The sequence below is a fragment of the Vipera berus genome, assembly GCF_964194415.1.
Source record: "Vipera berus genome assembly, chromosome: Z".
NCBI classification, from domain to species: domain Eukaryota; kingdom Metazoa; phylum Chordata; class Lepidosauria; order Squamata; family Viperidae; genus Vipera; species Vipera berus.
This window is the reverse complement of record NC_138205.1, coordinates 123286325-123304201: the sequence shown is the minus strand read 5'-3', so window position 1 is coordinate 123304201 and position 17877 is coordinate 123286325.

Genomic DNA, 17877 nt, shown 5'->3' with positions numbered 1-17877 from the left:
CTCCACAGCAACTTTCAACCCTTTTACAGGGGTCCCCCGATGAAGAAATCCAGATGACATGGGGAGCATTACTTCACGTGTCTGGCTGTGCCAAAAACCGGAACCGGAAGCCAAAATTAAAAGCACTTTTGATGATCAGAGGAATTTCGTGGCTGGTTGATGGTCGGGGTCCTTGGGGTGCTAGAAACAGAAGAAGCAAAACTGACAGAGGCATGAATTATACATGCAGCCTCACATCTAAGTTTTCTTTGAACCCTTAAGCGCACATTCTGAAAGTAGCCAAGGGGAAGAAAAGTTGGGGCATTCTCACAAAATGTCATACAATGTATTAAGTTCCCTGCTGGATCAGAGACAGAACCTTGGACCATTTAATCTAGTGACCTATTTTCAAAGTTGTCAACCAAAGGAGCAAGGAAGTCCACAAGTCTCTCAGCATATGGTCATTATGGGAAGGCCCATCAAGCCTAACAACAAAGCCCCAGGATTTCCATAAATGGATTCGTTTTTGAAGCCAGCCAAGCTGTGTCTGCACCTAAGAACTGCTCAACCTAACACATTTTACCACCAGGATTGCTTCTGATGGTAAAATGTGTTAAGGGACGCTGAGCAGGTTAGGTGCAGAAATCCAGACAACTACTGATGGCAGAAAAGATATACAAAACACACCAATTGTTTGCTGCCAACCAGCAGGTTTCTGGATTTATTTCAACCCATAATTTGCTATCTAGTTTTGTGGTTAAGATATCTCAGTTCTGAAGATTTGATTCTGAACTCAGAAGTGAATTAGAAAGTGAAACCAAATTATGAAAGCAGCACAATGGCTGTAGCAGAACAGGTACAACTTGAGTCTTCTCTTGTGTACAGGTAATCCTTGATTTACAACAACAATTGAGCCCAAAGTTTATGTTGCTAAGTGAAACATTTAAGTGAGTTTTGACCTGTGGTAGGATTTAAATATGTAAACAACCAGTTCTCTGTGTAGATGCCACTTCCGGAAGTCCATTCTGGGCCTGGGCAAAAGAAAACTAGCTACCAGTTCTGCTGAAGTGGTACGAACCGGCTGAATCCCACCACTGGTTTTGACCCATTTTACCACCTTGCTTGCCAGAGTTGTTAACTGAATCACTGCAATTGTTAAGTTAGTGGCACAGTTGTAAAATGAATCTCATTTCCTCATTGACTTAGCTTGTCAGGTTGCAAAAGGGGATCATATGATCCCGGACATTGCAAAAATCATAAATTTGAGTCAGTTACCAAGAGTCCAAATTTTGATCACATGATCATGGGCCACTGTAACAGAGATAAGTGCGAAAAGTATGTAAGTCACTTTTTTCAGTGCCGTTGTAACAATCACTAAACAGTTACAAGTCAAGGACTACCTGTAAGGCGGTAACATTTGAATTTGCCACATTAAGAAGTGAGCAAAAAGAGGTTTTGCACATTTCTAACAAAAGTCAACAACTGGACGTAGTTCATAATGTCTAAGGGGCTCTCCATCTTCCAAAAAGTAGAGGAACTGGAGTTCATTCCATCTTGGGAGTTACCTTTCCTTCCATCTAAAACCTTTACCTATTATTGGTGGTCCACAAATATGAAAATACACACATAAATACATAAATGCATGCATGCATACATACATACAGAGTATGCATCTGAAAATTGGACATACAGTGTATAGAAACTGAAATTTGCAACCAACATATGAAGGAACAGAGAAAGGGTTGAGAAAGGGAAAACCAAGAAAGTTGGAGTTGGAGTTTATGAACTCCATCCCACCCCACCCCCACCCCCACCCCAAAAGCAAGAAGCTTTAAGAACAAAAGGTTTTAAGAACAAGAACAAGGGAAAAAAGCTTTAAAAGCAAAAGAACAAAAGTTAAGTCAGTAAGGATAGACTGGAAGCAATGTCAGAAAAGTACGGAGAATTATAAGGAATTGAGTTGCTATAAAATGCATTTAGCTATAAAGTATTTTAGTTTGGTCCAGTGTTCTGGCTAGATGGTAAAGTCAAGTCCCACCTTAGCCATGGGTGACTTTGGACTAGTCCCAGTCTCTCAATCTAACTCATCTCACCAGGTTAGAGAAAATAGGAGGAAGATGTGCTGCTTGAGTTATTTGTAAAAATAATGAAAAGCAGGATACAATTTTTTTTAAAAAATGATCTTTTTCTTTTATCCATGATTTTTTTATTTACTATTTCATATGATATTCCTTTTTTCTGCTATGCATAACAATGGTTACCCCAAAACAAACTGCCTAATGGTTATGTATGCATGAATATGTATGTTAACCTAAGCCCCATATATATAGAATTCTGTTATTTAAAATTTAATAGTTGGGGCAGTGAAGGGTTGGATCGTGAGTAAGAACACAAGAGTTATACCTAATTGGTTGAAGAGAGCTGGATGGCTGCATGAGAGAATCTGAGCTGTGATTGGTTGCTGTGAGTGTAAAGGAGCAGTTTCCTTGATTCCCTCTTTTTTCCTCCGGGTGCTGTGTGTGCTCTCTGTGATTTATCTCATGATGTTCCTGCCATATTGATTTACCTGATGATGCTCCTGTTCATCTATCTTATTTACTGTAAATATATTCATTTATATAAAACTGGTTCGTGTCAGCATCTGACTCCATTTGGACACCGGCTGCACAATTCCCTGACAAATTCTTAATTTATGATGGAAGATAATAAAGAAATCAATTTTGTACATGATTACATTTCAAAAAATAATGGGTGAGAATTTTGCCTGCAGCGACATAGTTGGAATAAGAGTTGGAAGGTACCTTGGAAGTCATCTAGATTAATTGTTCAAACTGTCAAGAAATTTGTTTGTAATTCTAGGTTGGTTCTCTCCTTGATTAGTTTCCATCCATTGCTTCTTGTTCTGCCTTCAGGTTTTACATATATCAACAAATCCATAGAAAACACAGCTTCAGAATTAAATGTACTGTAGAAGGTTATTAGTGAATAGCATGATTGATAATGTGCTAGCTTGATCAACTGAAAGATACAGTATGTGTCTTGCAAAACTCAATCACAGTGGCAAGCACAGTACAAACAAGCAGATCTTTCAAATAATTGAGACGAAGTGTAGTTGCTTGCGTTTTGACTTAATGTTATGCTGAATGCACTAAGTCATGATTGTTGTTATCAGGAATGTGAATGCTTTGTTCAGTAAACCACACCCAAAATCATCTTGCTTAGTACAGTATCTAGGTCCACTATATCCTATTCTGGTAGATATCTGTACAAAATTTGTCCTTTACTTGTCATACCTTGAATGAACTTAGAGGAATATGTCAATGTTAAAAAAAATCTGGAAACTACAAATGGCAGCAAAATATGATGCCATATTTATTGAAGTTAGTATTAAAGGAGATACTAAATATTTTGTTTGGAGCATATCTCATTACTACTCATGTAAGAACTTTCAGGATATTGATAAATAAAAGAGGCAGCTTTTTTATTCACAGCTGTGCGGAGGATGTTGATCAACTAATTATACAGAAATTATGATAAAAATCTGCATACTTGCAGAGATCTTTTTAATTGCCCCTTTTCTCTCTATAAATAGACCTAAAAATAAAATATGAAACAAGCCACCAATGAGAAAAGATTAAATGAATGCCTAGTTAATGTCAAATTCTTATTGCTAAGGAACAAAGAATAAAGATTCCTGATCAAGGGAGTACAATATTGTTGCTAGAGAAAAATTAACATTTGAATAGGGCATTGTTTTTTATTATTTTAATTTTGTGTAGTTTAATTATGTCAGTATGGTATAGAATAGAATAGAGCATAGAATAGAATAGTTGGAAGGGACCTTGGAGGTCTTCTAGTCCAACCCCCTACTCAGGCAGGAAACCCTATACCACTTCAGACAAATGGTTGTCCAGTCTCTTCTTTAAAACCTCCAGCTGATAAATTTCATGGATAACCTTGAGCCAAATAAATGTATTGAAGGTCATACAGTACAACCACTGGTAGGATTCAGCTGGTTCGCACCACTTTGGCAGAACCAGTAGCTAATTTTTTGTTGCCTAGGCCCAGAATGTACTTCCGGAAGTGGCATCCAGACAGAGAACCAGTTGTTCACATATTTGAATCCCACCACTGGGTACAGTATAAAGGTGAAACTCGAAAAATTAGAACATTGTGCAAAAGTTCATTTATTTCAGTAATGCAACTTAAAAGGCGAAACTAATATATGAGATAGACTCATTACAAGCAAAGCAAGATAGTTCAAGCCATGATTTGTCATAATTGTGATGATTATGGCGTACAGCTCATGAAAACCCCAAATCCACAATCTCAGAAAATTAGAATATTACATGCAATCAATAAAACAAGGAGTGTACATAGAATAATATCAGACCTCTGAAAAGTATAAGCATGCATATGTACTCAGTACTTGGTTTGGGCCCCTTTTGCAGCAATTACTGCCTCAATGCGGCGTGGCATGGAAGCTATCAGCCTGTGGCACTGCTGAGGTGTTATGGAAGACCAGGATGCTTCAATAGCGGCCTTCAGCTCTTCTGCATTGTTCAGTCTCATGTGTCTCATCTTTTTCTTGGCAATGCCCCATAGATTCTCTATGGGGTTCAGGTCAGGCGAGTTTGCTGGCCAATCAAGCACAGTAATCCCACGGTCATTGAACCAGGTTTTGGTGCTTTTGGCAGTGTGGGCAGGTGCCAAGTCCTGCTGGAAAATGAAGTCAGCATCCCCATAAAGCTCGTCTGCGGAAGGAAGCATGAAGTGCTCCAAAATCTCCTGGTAGACGGCTGCGTTGACCCTAGACTTAATGAAGCACAGTGGACCAACACCAGCAGATGACATGGCTCCCCAAATCAACACAGACTGTGGAAACTTCACACTGGACTTCAAGCATCTTGCAGTGTGTGCCTCTCCATTCTTCCTCCAGACTCTGGGTCCTTCGTTTCCAAATGAGATGCAAAAGTTGCTCTCATCAGAAAAGAGGACTTTGGACCACTGAGCAACAGACCAGGTCTGTTTTTCTTTAGCCCAGGTAAGACGCTTCTGACGTTGTTTGTTGTTCAGGAGCGGCTTGACAAGAGGAATACGACATTTGAAGCCCATGTCCAGGATCTGTCTGTGTGTGGTGGCTCTTGATGCACTGACTCCAGCCTCAGTCCACTCCTTGTGAAAGTCCCCAACACTTTTGTATGACCTTTTCCTGACAATCCTCTCCAGGCTGCGGTCATCCCTGCTGCTTGTGCACCTTTTTCTTCCACACTTTCCCCTTCCACATAACTTTCTATTAATGTGCTTTGATACAGCACTTTGGGAACATCCAACTTCTTTTGCAATTACCTTTTGATGCTTTCCCTCCTTATGGAGGGTGTCAATGATGGTTTTCTGCACAACTGTCAGGTCAGCAGTCTTCCCCATGATTGTGATTCCTATTGAACCAGACTGAGAGACCATTTAAAGGCTCAGGAACCCTTTGCAGGTGTTATGGCTTAATTAGCTGATTAGAGTGGGACACTTTGAGCCTAGAATATTGCACCTTTTCACAATATTCTAATTTTATGAGATTGTGGATTTGGGGTTTTCATGAGCTGTAAGCCATAATCATCACAATTATGACAAATCACAGCTTGAACTATCTTGCTTTGCATGTAATGAGTCTATCTCATATATTAGTTTCCCCTTTTAAGTTGCATTACTGAAATAAATGAACTTTTGCACGATATTCTAATTTTTCGAGTTTCACCTGTAGTCATTTCACTGCACTAGATCAAAGGTTCTCTACTTGTGGTCTGTGGACCCATGGGGAGGGGGGGCGATGTCATCACAGGAGATCCATGAAGGCTTGAAGAAATGTTATGATTTGAATATTGAGTTAAGTCTGTGGTCACAAGAGGTATTTAAAGGGTGTCCGTGATGAAGAAAAGATTGAGAACTGCTGCACTAGACAAATTGTTTTCATTCCTATCCCTATTTTGCAATAGCTGTCTTATATCAAGACCAATTGATTTAATCCAGCATAAACCATTCATTCAGAAATTGATTTATTAAACTTTAATCCCACATTTGTTACTTTATAGGTAACTCAAGGTGGAGCACATACATAATACTCCTTCCTCTTCCTCCTCCTATTTTCCCCAGAACAACAACCCTGTGATGTGAGTTAGGCTGAGAGAGAGGGAGTAGCCCAAAGTCATCCAGGCAACTTTCATACAGGATTTTAAAAAGGGATTTTTTTTCTTCCCTGAGCCTACCAAGAGACCATAGAAGGTGAACCTGTATAGAGCTGCCGGAACTGGAATGCAAAAATTGAAATTACAAGATGGCTGCAAAGAGACAAGGAAATCACACAACATTTGTTGCCACTTAACAACTGTCCAGATCATTACAATTCAGGTCTGGCAGGTTTTCTGCAAATTAGGAATGTTCCTCACCCCTAAACTATATGGTAGCTGCTCTTTGAATAACCTATAAAGAATATTAGCTTGATTCCCTGAATTAATTATAATATTTTATCCTGTTTTTAAAAAATATATATGGGGGGAAGGGAGTCAATTCAAGGCAGCAAACACACCTAATTTTCCCACCTTCCATTTTTCCCACAACAATTTGTGTGGTAAGTTGGGCTGAGAGGCAGTAACTAACATAGAATTCTTTATTTATTGGCCAAGTTTGGTTGGACAGACAAGAAATTTGTTTCCAGCGCATAAATTTTCAGTATACATACAAGTAATAGTGGTAATCATGATCATATATAACATGAAATACATTCATCATAAATCGTGAAATACAACACTTCATCATAAATCGTAAGATGCAAACACTTAGTGATAGTCATAGAGTACTAGCCAAGCAAACAACACAAATCATACTAGGGTACAAAAACCCCCAATATAAATTATAGGATACAAGCAGCGAAGTTATAGTCATAAGAAAATAAGGATAAGTAATAGGAAAGATGAGGAGTATCATGGTAATACAGTTTTACTAAGTATTTTGACAGTGTTGTAGGACTTGCAGAGTGCGGCATGGGGGAAAAAACTCCTTACGTCTAGTCATTCTGGTGGGCAATGCCTTGTAGCATCGTCATGAGGAAAGAAGTTGAAATAGTTTATGGCCAGGATGTGAGGGGTCTGTAGATATTTTCACAGCCCTCTTTCTTACTGATGCAGTTGTACAGGTTCTCACTGGAAGGCAGGCTGATAGCAATTGTTTTTTCTGCAGTTCTAACTGCTCGTTGAAGTCTGTGTCTGTCAGAGCCAAACCAGTTACAGAGGAGCAGATGACAGACTCAACAATTCCTCTGTAGATCTGAATCAGCAGCTCCTTGGGCAGTCTGAGCTTTCTGAGTTGGTGCAGGAAGAACATTCTTTATTCTGCTTTTTTGATGACATTTTTGATGTTAGGTGTCCATTTTAAATCTTGAGATATTATAGAACCCAGAAACTTGAAGGTCTCTACTGTTGATACTATGTTGTCTAGTATGGTAAGAGGTTGTAGAATAGTAGGGTTTCTGCTAAAGTCTACTGTCACTTCTACATTTTTGAGTGTGTTCAGTTCAAGATTGTTCTGGCCATACCACAAGGCTAGCTATTCAAACTCCTGTCTGTATGCTGATTCATTGTTGTCTCAAATGAGGCCAATCACTGTTGTATCATCTGCAAACTTCAGTAGTTTAACAGAGGGATCTTTTGAGATGCAGTCATTGGTATATAGAGAGAAGTGGAGAGAGCACACAGCCCTGGGGGTGGGGGGCTGTGCTAATTGTACAGGTATCTGATGTGATTTTGCCTAGCTTCACTTGCTGCTTCCTGTCTGTTAGAAAGCTTATGATCCACTTACAGGTGTGGTCAGGGACGGCTAACTAACCCCAAATCACGCAAAAATACCAGTGATCAACCCAAAATTACCCAGCTGTCTTTCATGCCTCAGATGAGACTAGAATTCACAGTCTCCTGGTTTCTAAGCTAACACCTTAACCAATACTACCACTCTCAGTGGGACACAAGTATAAAACTAAGCAGGTACAGCAAACTAGTGACTAGTTCAGCTGATAAGTGTTCTAAAAAAGCAAAATGGAAATTAAATGCAATTTAGGACTTTCTGATTTCTTTTCCATCATAACCAAATACTCCCTTTGAGTGAGATGGGTAATTCAGAAAAATGAAAAATAAATATCTTCTTAAAAAAATGGGGGAAGCAGTGTTAACACTTGTATGCTTGTAGTTAACTTTATAACTTTAAAGACTTCCATAACAATGTATTTCAAATCAAAATATATTGTGCAGAAAAAAAAGAAAATGCTGTTTGGAAATCTGAGTAACCGGTAGATGAAGTACAGGCACTTCTCGACTTACAACCACATCTGAGACCAGAATCTCTATTCCTAAGCAAGGCAGTTGTTAAGTGACTCACATGGTCCTTAAGCAAATCCAGCTTCTCCCATTAACTTTGCTTGTCAAAAGCCGACTGGGAAAGTTAAAAATAGTGATTACATGACTCTGGGACGGTACAACCATTGTAAATAAAATGCTGGTTGCCAAGTGCCCAAATTTTGATTGTATGACAGTGACGGCGGTAACGCTGCGACAATTGTTAAGTGGGAGGACCATCATAAGTCACTTTAACTAAGTCACAGTTTAAATAAAGCTGTGCAGTGCAGAATCCTGATATGGCTTGCAAAAACTAAATGAAGCTTGTCTGTTCCAAGTTTGATCATGTCCTACTCATCTTAGACTGAGACAAGAATCTTTGGCATTTCAGCAATCTGGATCACTTTCCTTTTCTTGCCAATGAAAACCAAAAGTAAACATGAGTCTTTCTCCCCAAAGACCATTGGAACTTCTCAACATGCTCTTTATCAGAGCGCATGCATTTCCTTATACTTTAAAGAAACAAGGCACCCGATTTTTATGAAAATACTTCATTTAAAAATGTTGGGCCTCTTCCAAGGAAAAGAATAACCAAATCAGTGAGAGAACTTAAACACTTTAAAAGGCGGAAATCGACTTAAACCTTACCTTAAGTAGGTAAAAAAGAGCTAGCTATTCGTTAAAAAGAGGTAAGATGTTTAACTTCTAGTAAGATTAGGCCTAGTTTGAGGTTGTTTCCAGATACTAATAGTTCTGATTCAACCAAAGCATTCCTTGGAGGGAAAAAAGGACCCACTTGTATGTGGAATTAGGACTATTTTTCTTGTTTTCACTGGATTCTACTAATTACAAAGTGATGCTGCTTCTACACCTGAAGGGAACACAGGGTTAAGGGAGGAAACAGTACATTTGTAGAAGACACTATCTGAGGGGGAAAGTGTTAGAAAGAGACTCAGACGTTCCATCTTAAATTATTAGCTATAAGCAGAATTATTTGGAAGGCTTTCAAGATTGTTACAGTGCTCTACTAGCAATAAAGTTCTTTCCAGAAATCCAAATCAGTCCTTTCGCCTCACAGTTATAGAGCTTGACATTAGATCTGAACAGTTCTGTCTTTGCTTGGGGTCCCAAAGGTGCTTTTTTGAAGGCCACTGGACTTCTTTTTCCTTGAAGACGTTTTGCTTCCCAGCCAACAAGTTTCTTCAGAATTTCAAGGAAAAACAAAATCCAGTTGCCTTTTGAAAAGCAGCTTTGGGACAACTATGACCTGGATGAATGAGAATCTCCATAGATTATCTGTGTGGAAATAGGTGCAAAGACTACTGGGTGATATTTACAAAATCATATTATTTCACCTACAAATGCCTCTATAGGTAATCTTGGACTTAAGAACAGTTGCTTAACCACCATTGGAAGTTACCACACCTATCAAGGGGCCATTTACAACCTGGATGGTCAGACTACAGAGACAAGACTGAACTTTGGACCCTTGGAAACCAGGTCACATCTATGGTGTTTTGCAGTGTCCTGTGGTCACAGGACTGCATTTTATGTTGGTTTTGTTGAAAACCAGCATTAACTTCTGGTTTTCCACAAATCTGTGTTTATAGCAAACCACTGATTTGCTGAAAGATCGTGGCATTTGATTAATGACCACCACAAAAGAGGTCATAAAATCAATCCATTCTTACGACTATCGTAACTTGACAACTGTGATAGGCAGGTTCTATTACAGTTCAAGATCAAGGACTACTTGTACTTGTATGTCTGTAAAGGGATAGACATACATGGCTAATACCTTTGTGTACCATACTAGAATGCAACAATTATCTAACCATCTTCAAAAAATACAAAGCTTTCATGATTGGGCAATATCCCCCCCCAAAACAAAAGTTTTTTAAAAAATGCCACAACATTGATACAACTGTTACTCATCTTTCTTGTACTTTCTAAGCTTTGTATCAAGACTAATATTCCAGCAAAGTTTAGTTTAATTTGACTAGGCAACCAATTTCATTGATTGTATGTGAATGTTATTATACTACGAGAAATTAAACATGTATGATGATGCCTCACCCCCTTCATGGATTACTGCCTTGTTGTGGCGAAGGGGCTTGCATAATCCAATGAAGCTATGAGCTATATTGTGCAGGGCCACCCAAGACAGACAGGTCATAGCAGAGAGTGCTGACAAAACGTGATCCACTGGAGAAGGATATGGCAACCCACTCCATTATCTTTGCCATGAAAACCCCATGGACAGTACCAAAAGGAAAAAATATATGACGCTGGAATATGAGTCCCCCAGGTCGGAAGGCGTCCAATATGCTACTGGGGAAGAGCAGAGGGCTAGTACTAGTAGCGCCAGAAAGAATGAAGCGACTGGGCCAAAGCCAAAAGGACGCTCAGCTGTGGATGTGTCTGGTGGTGAAAGAAAGTCCGATGCTGTAAAGATTTTTTCTCCATAGGAACCTGGAATGTAATATCCATGAATCAAGGAAAGCTGGATGTGGTCAAACAAGAGGTGACAAGACTGAACATCGACATCTTAGGTATCAGCAAACTAAAATGGACAGGAACGGGTGAATTTAATTCAGATGACCATCAGGTATACTACTGCAGGCAAGAATCCCTCAGAAGAAATGGAGTAGCCTTCGTAGTCAATAAAGGAGTAGGAGAAACTATACTGGGATACAATCCCCAAAATGACAGAATGATCTCAGTTCGAATCCAAGGCAAACCATTCAATATCACAGTAGTCCAAGTCTATGCCCCAACCACTGGTGCTGAAGAGGATGAAATTGACTGGTTCTATGAAGCCCTACAGCACCTTATAGAACTAACACCAAAAAATGATATCCTTATCATCATGGGGGATTGGAATGCTAAAGAAGGAAGCCAAAAGATAACCAGAATAACAGGCAAGTTTGGTCTTGTAGTACAAAATGAAGCAGGGCACAGGTTGATAGAATTTTGTCAAGAGAACACGATGGTCATAGCAAACACTCTTTTCCAACAACCCAAGGGATGGCTCTACACATGGATATCACCAGACGGTCAACACAGAAATCAGATTGACTATGTGCTCTGCAGCCAAAGATGGAGAAGCATTGTCCATGGGGTTGCAATGGGTCAGACACAACTTCGCAACTAACAACAACGATGCCTCACAAATAAGATTCAATATAAACCTTACATATTTGTACCAGTTAAAAGATTTACTTTAGCCCAGCACCTTCTGGGTTTCCTTCAAAGGGATTTAAATCCATATTTAGGGCCAAGCAATCATAAAATGTTCTCCCACTTATGGCGGCCTGGATGTCCAATACTAGCACATAAGGGAATAGAATTCCCTGCAAACTGTTGTAGAAAGAAGAGACTCACGCCAGCTCTTCAAGAAAGGAAAAGTTTATTGCGCAGGTTCAGAAGGCTTAAACAAAGGGAAAGGTCTGAACCCTGAAGGGCTCATGAACAGACATATTTATACACTGTTTGTTTTTTGTTTTTTGTAGGGAATGCTGTTTGGTTTTTGTAGGGAATGCTTCAAGCCATCCGGTATACATGTCAACAATTACTAACATAGCCTTATATAGTCCACTCTGTGGCACATCTGTAAAATCTATCATTACAAGAGTCCATTGGGAAATATGTCATCGGTACGGTTACTGGTGGCAAGAGGGGCCCTTGCCGCGGATTGACCCTTGCACACGTTGTACACTGAGATGTTATGCGCGCTGCCATGCCTGCGAGTCCATCAATGAAATAATCCCTTCCCAATGCCATTTCTAATCCTGTCTTCCCCATATGAGTAGCATCATGGGATGCTTGAACCAACATCCAGGCCATAGAGGCTGGCACGAAGATGCGTTTGTCTGGTAACAGATACCAGCCATCCCTAACAGTTGCTTTGAGGTCGTTTACTGCCTTTATACATTCCTGCTGAGAATATGTTGGCTTTATTTCAACAGACAACACTCCCATATCCATAGCCACATATATTGACAAATCCGGTGTAGCCCCTGTCTTCTTAGCCACATCTTTTGCTTCCAGATCTGCCTTCCTATTCCCAATAGCTACCTTATCACTTCTTCTCTGGTGTCCCTTACAGTGCATTACTGATACTTTCGTTGGCTTTTTAACCGCATCAATGAGGCACAGAATTAAATGTCCATGCTGTATCTGTTTGCCCGCCGAGTCTCTAAACCCTCTTTCCTTGTAAACAGCACCATGTGCATGTAACGCTATCTGTCCACACGTTCAGTGTCTTTCCTTCAGCTAACTCCAGCGCTCTAATAAGTGCCCACAGTTCTGCCACCTGCGCACTATGTCCAGTCCCTAGAGGACCACTTTCCACAACATTATCATCGTCTACTATGGCATAACCTGCAATCCTTCGTCCTTCATGCATATAACTAGAGCCATCTGTATACCAATTAAACTCAGCCTGTTGAAGAGGGATATCTGACAGATCTGACTGACTGGCATAGACATTGTCCAATACTTGCAAACAGTCATGTTCTAATTCAGTCTCTATGGCCAGGAGGGTGGCTGGATTCAATCGATTAGACACTACCAATTTAACTTGTGGATTCTCGATCATCATTGCTTGGTATTTAAAAAGCCTTTGATTGCTTATCCATAAATGTCCCTTATTATCCAGAATAGACTGAACAGCATGAGGAGTATGAACGTTAACAGGACATGAGAAAGTTAGCTTGTTACAATCTTGCAAAAGGCGCGCTATAGCTGCTAAGATCTTTAAACAATGTGGCCACCCTTGCGCCACACCATCCAGCTGCTTGGACAGATAAGCCACTGGTTGCTGCCACTGCCCCAGCTGCTGTGTCAACACTCCCAATGCAACATTCTTTTTGGTATCTACATATAGATTGAAAACTTTCTTGAAACTGGGTAAAACCAAAGCTGGTGCTGCTGTAAGAGCAAGCTTAATGTCCTTAAAAGCCCTTCTTTGTTCTCCTCCCCACTGAAAAGGTTCAAAGTCACCACCCCCCCCCCTTTGTAGCTGTATAAAGCGGAGCTGCCATCAGTGCAAAATTAGGTATCCAAATTCTGCAAAAACTAGCTAACCCCAAAAAACCTCGCAGCTGCCTTCTGTTTACAGGTTCCGCAATGGCTAGAATCGCCTGTTTCCTTTCTTGTCCTAGGGCTCTCTGACCATGCTTAATATCATATCCCAAGTATCTTACTTTCTGCTGTACCGATTGTGCCTTCTTTCTGGATACCCGATGACCACATTTCAATAACAGAAGCAACAGAGTTCTCGTATTTTCCCAACACAAGTCCTCTGTCTTGCCTGTTACCAAGACATCATCTACATACTGTAAAACTATATCCCCAGGTTGTCGGGGTACATAATGCTGCAGGTCCTTTCCTAGGGGAGTACCAAACAAGGTAGGTGAATTTTTAAACCCCTGGGGAAGTTGAGTCCATGTGTATTGCCTCTTCTGACTTGTCCCCGGGCTCTCCCACTCAAATGCAAACAATTGCTGACTAATCTTGTGGATTGGGGCTGTGAAAAAGGCATCCTTTAAGTCTATTACTGAGAACCACTTAGCAGTCAGTGGAATCAAACTAAGGAGCGTATATGGGTTTGGCACAACAGGATGTATGGTTTCCGTTACTGAATTGATAATCCTTAAATCTTGCACGGGGTGAAAATTTCCATCTGGCTTTTTGATTGGCAAAATGGGAGTGTTCCAAGGCGACTGAATGGGCACCAAAATCCCTGCTTTAAGGTATTTTTGAATGCTTTCATATATCGCAGCTACAGCCTCATTAGAGCACGGACGCTGATGAATATGAACTGGCGTAGCCAGGGGCTTCACCTCTACTATTATTGGAGGGTGATGAGCTGCAAATCCAGGAGGGTTATCCTCTGCCCATATACCTGGAACCTCGAATTCCCTCCATTTCTCCTTATTATTTAGCTCAATAGCTGACTTAGCTACCATGAGTCTCCACATTGCTTCAGGCTGGTGTTTTATTTTAAGTTTCTGCTGACCCTCGTCAAAAGAGATTGTGGCTCCTAGTTTGCTAAGCAAATCTCTGCCTAATAAGGGGATTGGGCACTCAGGGATGTATAAGAACTCATGTTGAATTTGCGATCCATTAAAAATACATATGACTGGTTTTAGGACCTGCTGTCCCAATATCTGTCCTGACACTCCTTGAACCTGTATTTGGTGGGGTCCAGGTGCTGAAACTGGGCTATTTACTACTGACCTTCCTGCTCCCGTATCTACCAAAAACGTCATCTTATGGCCCCCTATATTCAGCTACCAAAGGCTCAGGGGGGGCCTCCTCTAAGCCCGGTCCCCATCAATCCATCCAACTTGTCCCTGCCAATCCAATCCCTTCTATCTCACGTTCACTCTCTATTCTTCCTCTACCTCCTCGGCTCCCTCTGGATCCTCTACCTCTCAAGGGAAATCCAGTCTGTGTCGTGCCTACAGACCTTCCTCTTTCAAAACCTGTCCTTCCTCTCCAGCCTCGTCCTCTCATCCCTCGTTTCGGACATTCCCTATGCCAATGGCCTTCTTCCCTACAATACGCACACTGGTCTGACCCAAGAAGCGTCTTTCCTTGTAAAGCTACCACCACCAATTCCGTTTTCCTCTGCATTCGTGCTTCTCTCTCTTTCTTCTCTACTTTGTCCCTGTTAACATACACTTTCCTTGCCACTTCCAGCAATTCACTGGTATTCTTTCCCAGAGCTCCTTCCAACCTCTGTAACTTCTTCCTTATATCACCATAACTTTGTGCTATGAATCTCTCATTCAACATTCGTACATTGTCTGTGTGTCTCGGATCTATCTGCGTATACAGCTCATAAGCCTCTATCAGCCGTTGCAAAAAACTCTCCGGGCTTTCATCTGCTCCCTGCGTTACAAAAGACGGCTTAGACATATTCAGAGGGGGTTTTCCTGCCTTCCAAAGCGCCTCTACTGTTAAATTCTGATATTCCCGCAACAACGTCCTTTGCGCTGCATCCCTAACGTTCCAATCTGGATCCTGCTCCGGTGCCCTTGTCTGTAACTCTGCCTGTATATTCTGCGCGTTAGGGTACCTGTCTATAACACACTTTCTAACCGTGGCTCTCCACTTCTCCTTCTCCTCTGGTTAATAAAGAATTCAATAACTGCTGTACATCCTGCCATGTGGGGTTATGAATTTGCATGATAGTCTGAAACAGGTCTGCCATCTCTGTTGGCTTAGTGGTCATAGGACCATAATGCTGCTTCCAGTTCAAGAGATCCTTTGTGGTGAATGGGACATATTGAAACATAGGGTGGAACTCCACCTGACCCTGTTGATTTATAACTTGCTGATCTGTCTGCCTTAAGGGAGCTAAGAATCCACGCTTAGCAGCCGCTGCTTTGGCTGTAGCTGACCTTGTCATTACTCCTACCGATACATCTACCCCAGCAGCTAATCCTTCCTCCTCTTCATCAACATCATCATCTATCTCATCCTTCCCAGCCACAGAAGGATCCTCCTCTTCCTTAGGAGCCGTGGGCTCCTTTTTTCTCTGCTTTTTTCTTACTGCTGGCTGCGCTCTACTTGGCGCTGCAGCAGCTGCTGCCACTAAAGGTTGAGGCAGCGGGAGCGGACGCGGCACATAAGGAGGGGGTCTAAAAGTCATTTCCTCTTCCTCAAATAGCACCTCTTTCTTGTTATCGGACACCTCCAGAGGTGGTGAATGCTCCAACACTGGAGGTTTTTAAGAAGAGACTGGACAGCCATTTGCCTGAAATGGTATAAGGTTTCCTGCCTGAGCAGGGGGTTGGACTAGATGACCTCCAAGGTCCCTTCCACCATCATCATCATTATTATTATTATTATTATTATTATTATTATTATTATTATTATTATTATTATTATTATTATTATTATTATTACCTTGGTTTCGGGTATTTTTACGTCCTTAAATCTTTTTGACACATCCTCTAACTTCTTTCCTTTAGATCTAGCAACACAGAGGCGAACCATCTCAGCCTGACATTGTAATAGGTCCTCTGCCTTCTCTTCTACTGCATTACACCACTGATCTATATACTGATATTGATTGGGGTACTTCTCTTCATTTGCTGCTAACCCAACTCCCATATGTGACCATTGCTTTTCACATAGAAACCTCAGTCTCCCTTTCATCACCTTGGGATAGGGGACTTTATATTGCGTATGATTAAAATAATCATCAAAACCTTTCAACATGCATTCCAGCGGTGTGCTGGGAACACTGCTTCTCCCCCCCCCATTCTAAGAATACTGCTACTGACCTATGGTGCCGGACGTTCCAACGGTCAGCAATAGGAACTGCAATGGCTTAACCTCCCACACAGCCTAACACGGACTACTTTAGGATTGCTGTCCCGAGTCCAGGAGAATGATCAGTCCCCCTCTTCAGGTGAGATAGGTACTTTTCCCCTTTAACACATACTCGCTTGAGGCGTCTTCACACTTTGTCCTCTCCCTGTCCTGGCCAGGATTCATGTTCAGACCTCCTTTCCTTTCCTCAAGGGATCTTGGACTAGCCGTCAGCACCGTCGGCCCTGCAGAGGTGTCACTGCTGTCTCCCGGAGGTGCTTTCCCCCGTGGCGCCTGTAGAATGTTTCAGAAGTGGCCTCTCGTCGGGTCCGAGGGGTCGGGCTGCCCTCAGCGAAACATCGCCTCGCAATGAAGTCCCTTCGTGGTCGCCATGAAACTGTTGTAGAAAGAAGAGACTCACGCCAGCTCTTCAGGAAAGGAAAGGTTTATCGCGCAGGTTCAGCAGGCTTAAACAAAGGAAAAGGTCTGAACCCTGAAGTTCTCATGAACAGACATACACCTCTAATTCCTAGTTATACATTGTTACATCCTGCACATTCTTATCAGACAACAGTTTACAGAAGAAAATTACATGAAGTATGTGTAGTTTCACAGACAGGATATTGCATCCCAATCATCATCTGCCTTAAGGACAAGACTATGTTTGCTTAAACAAGGACTTTAATACATTCCTCTTTAAGACAGTCGCCGGGGAATACGTGCAGTTATGCTATCAGGATTATGGCTACCTTGATCAGCGTCTGCCCTAAGGACACGAATACGTTTGTTTACACAATTACTTTAGTACACTTCCTCTTTAAAACAGTGCAATTGTATATACATAGTAGATTGCTGTTATTCCAGATTATGAGGATCTTTTTAAGGGAAGATGTTGCCAATGCCCCAATAGGCAAAACCATGGTTTCATTCCAGAAATTAACAGCAGTGACAGATATTCAAGTGATAGTTTTGAATAAAATAAACAATAAAAGGTACACAGTTTCTAGGACAATTTAGTCCAAGGTTTCTTTAACAGGTGAGTGGGCTACTCTTTCTTTTTAATGCTGTTGCAGCAGCCTACAATCTCATTCAATGCTTTGTAAAAGTCTTCTCACTGTAAACGGCCTTTAAGACATTTAACTTTGCATTCCTATATTTAAATTGATTATTTTAGATTCGGCCCATACAATTG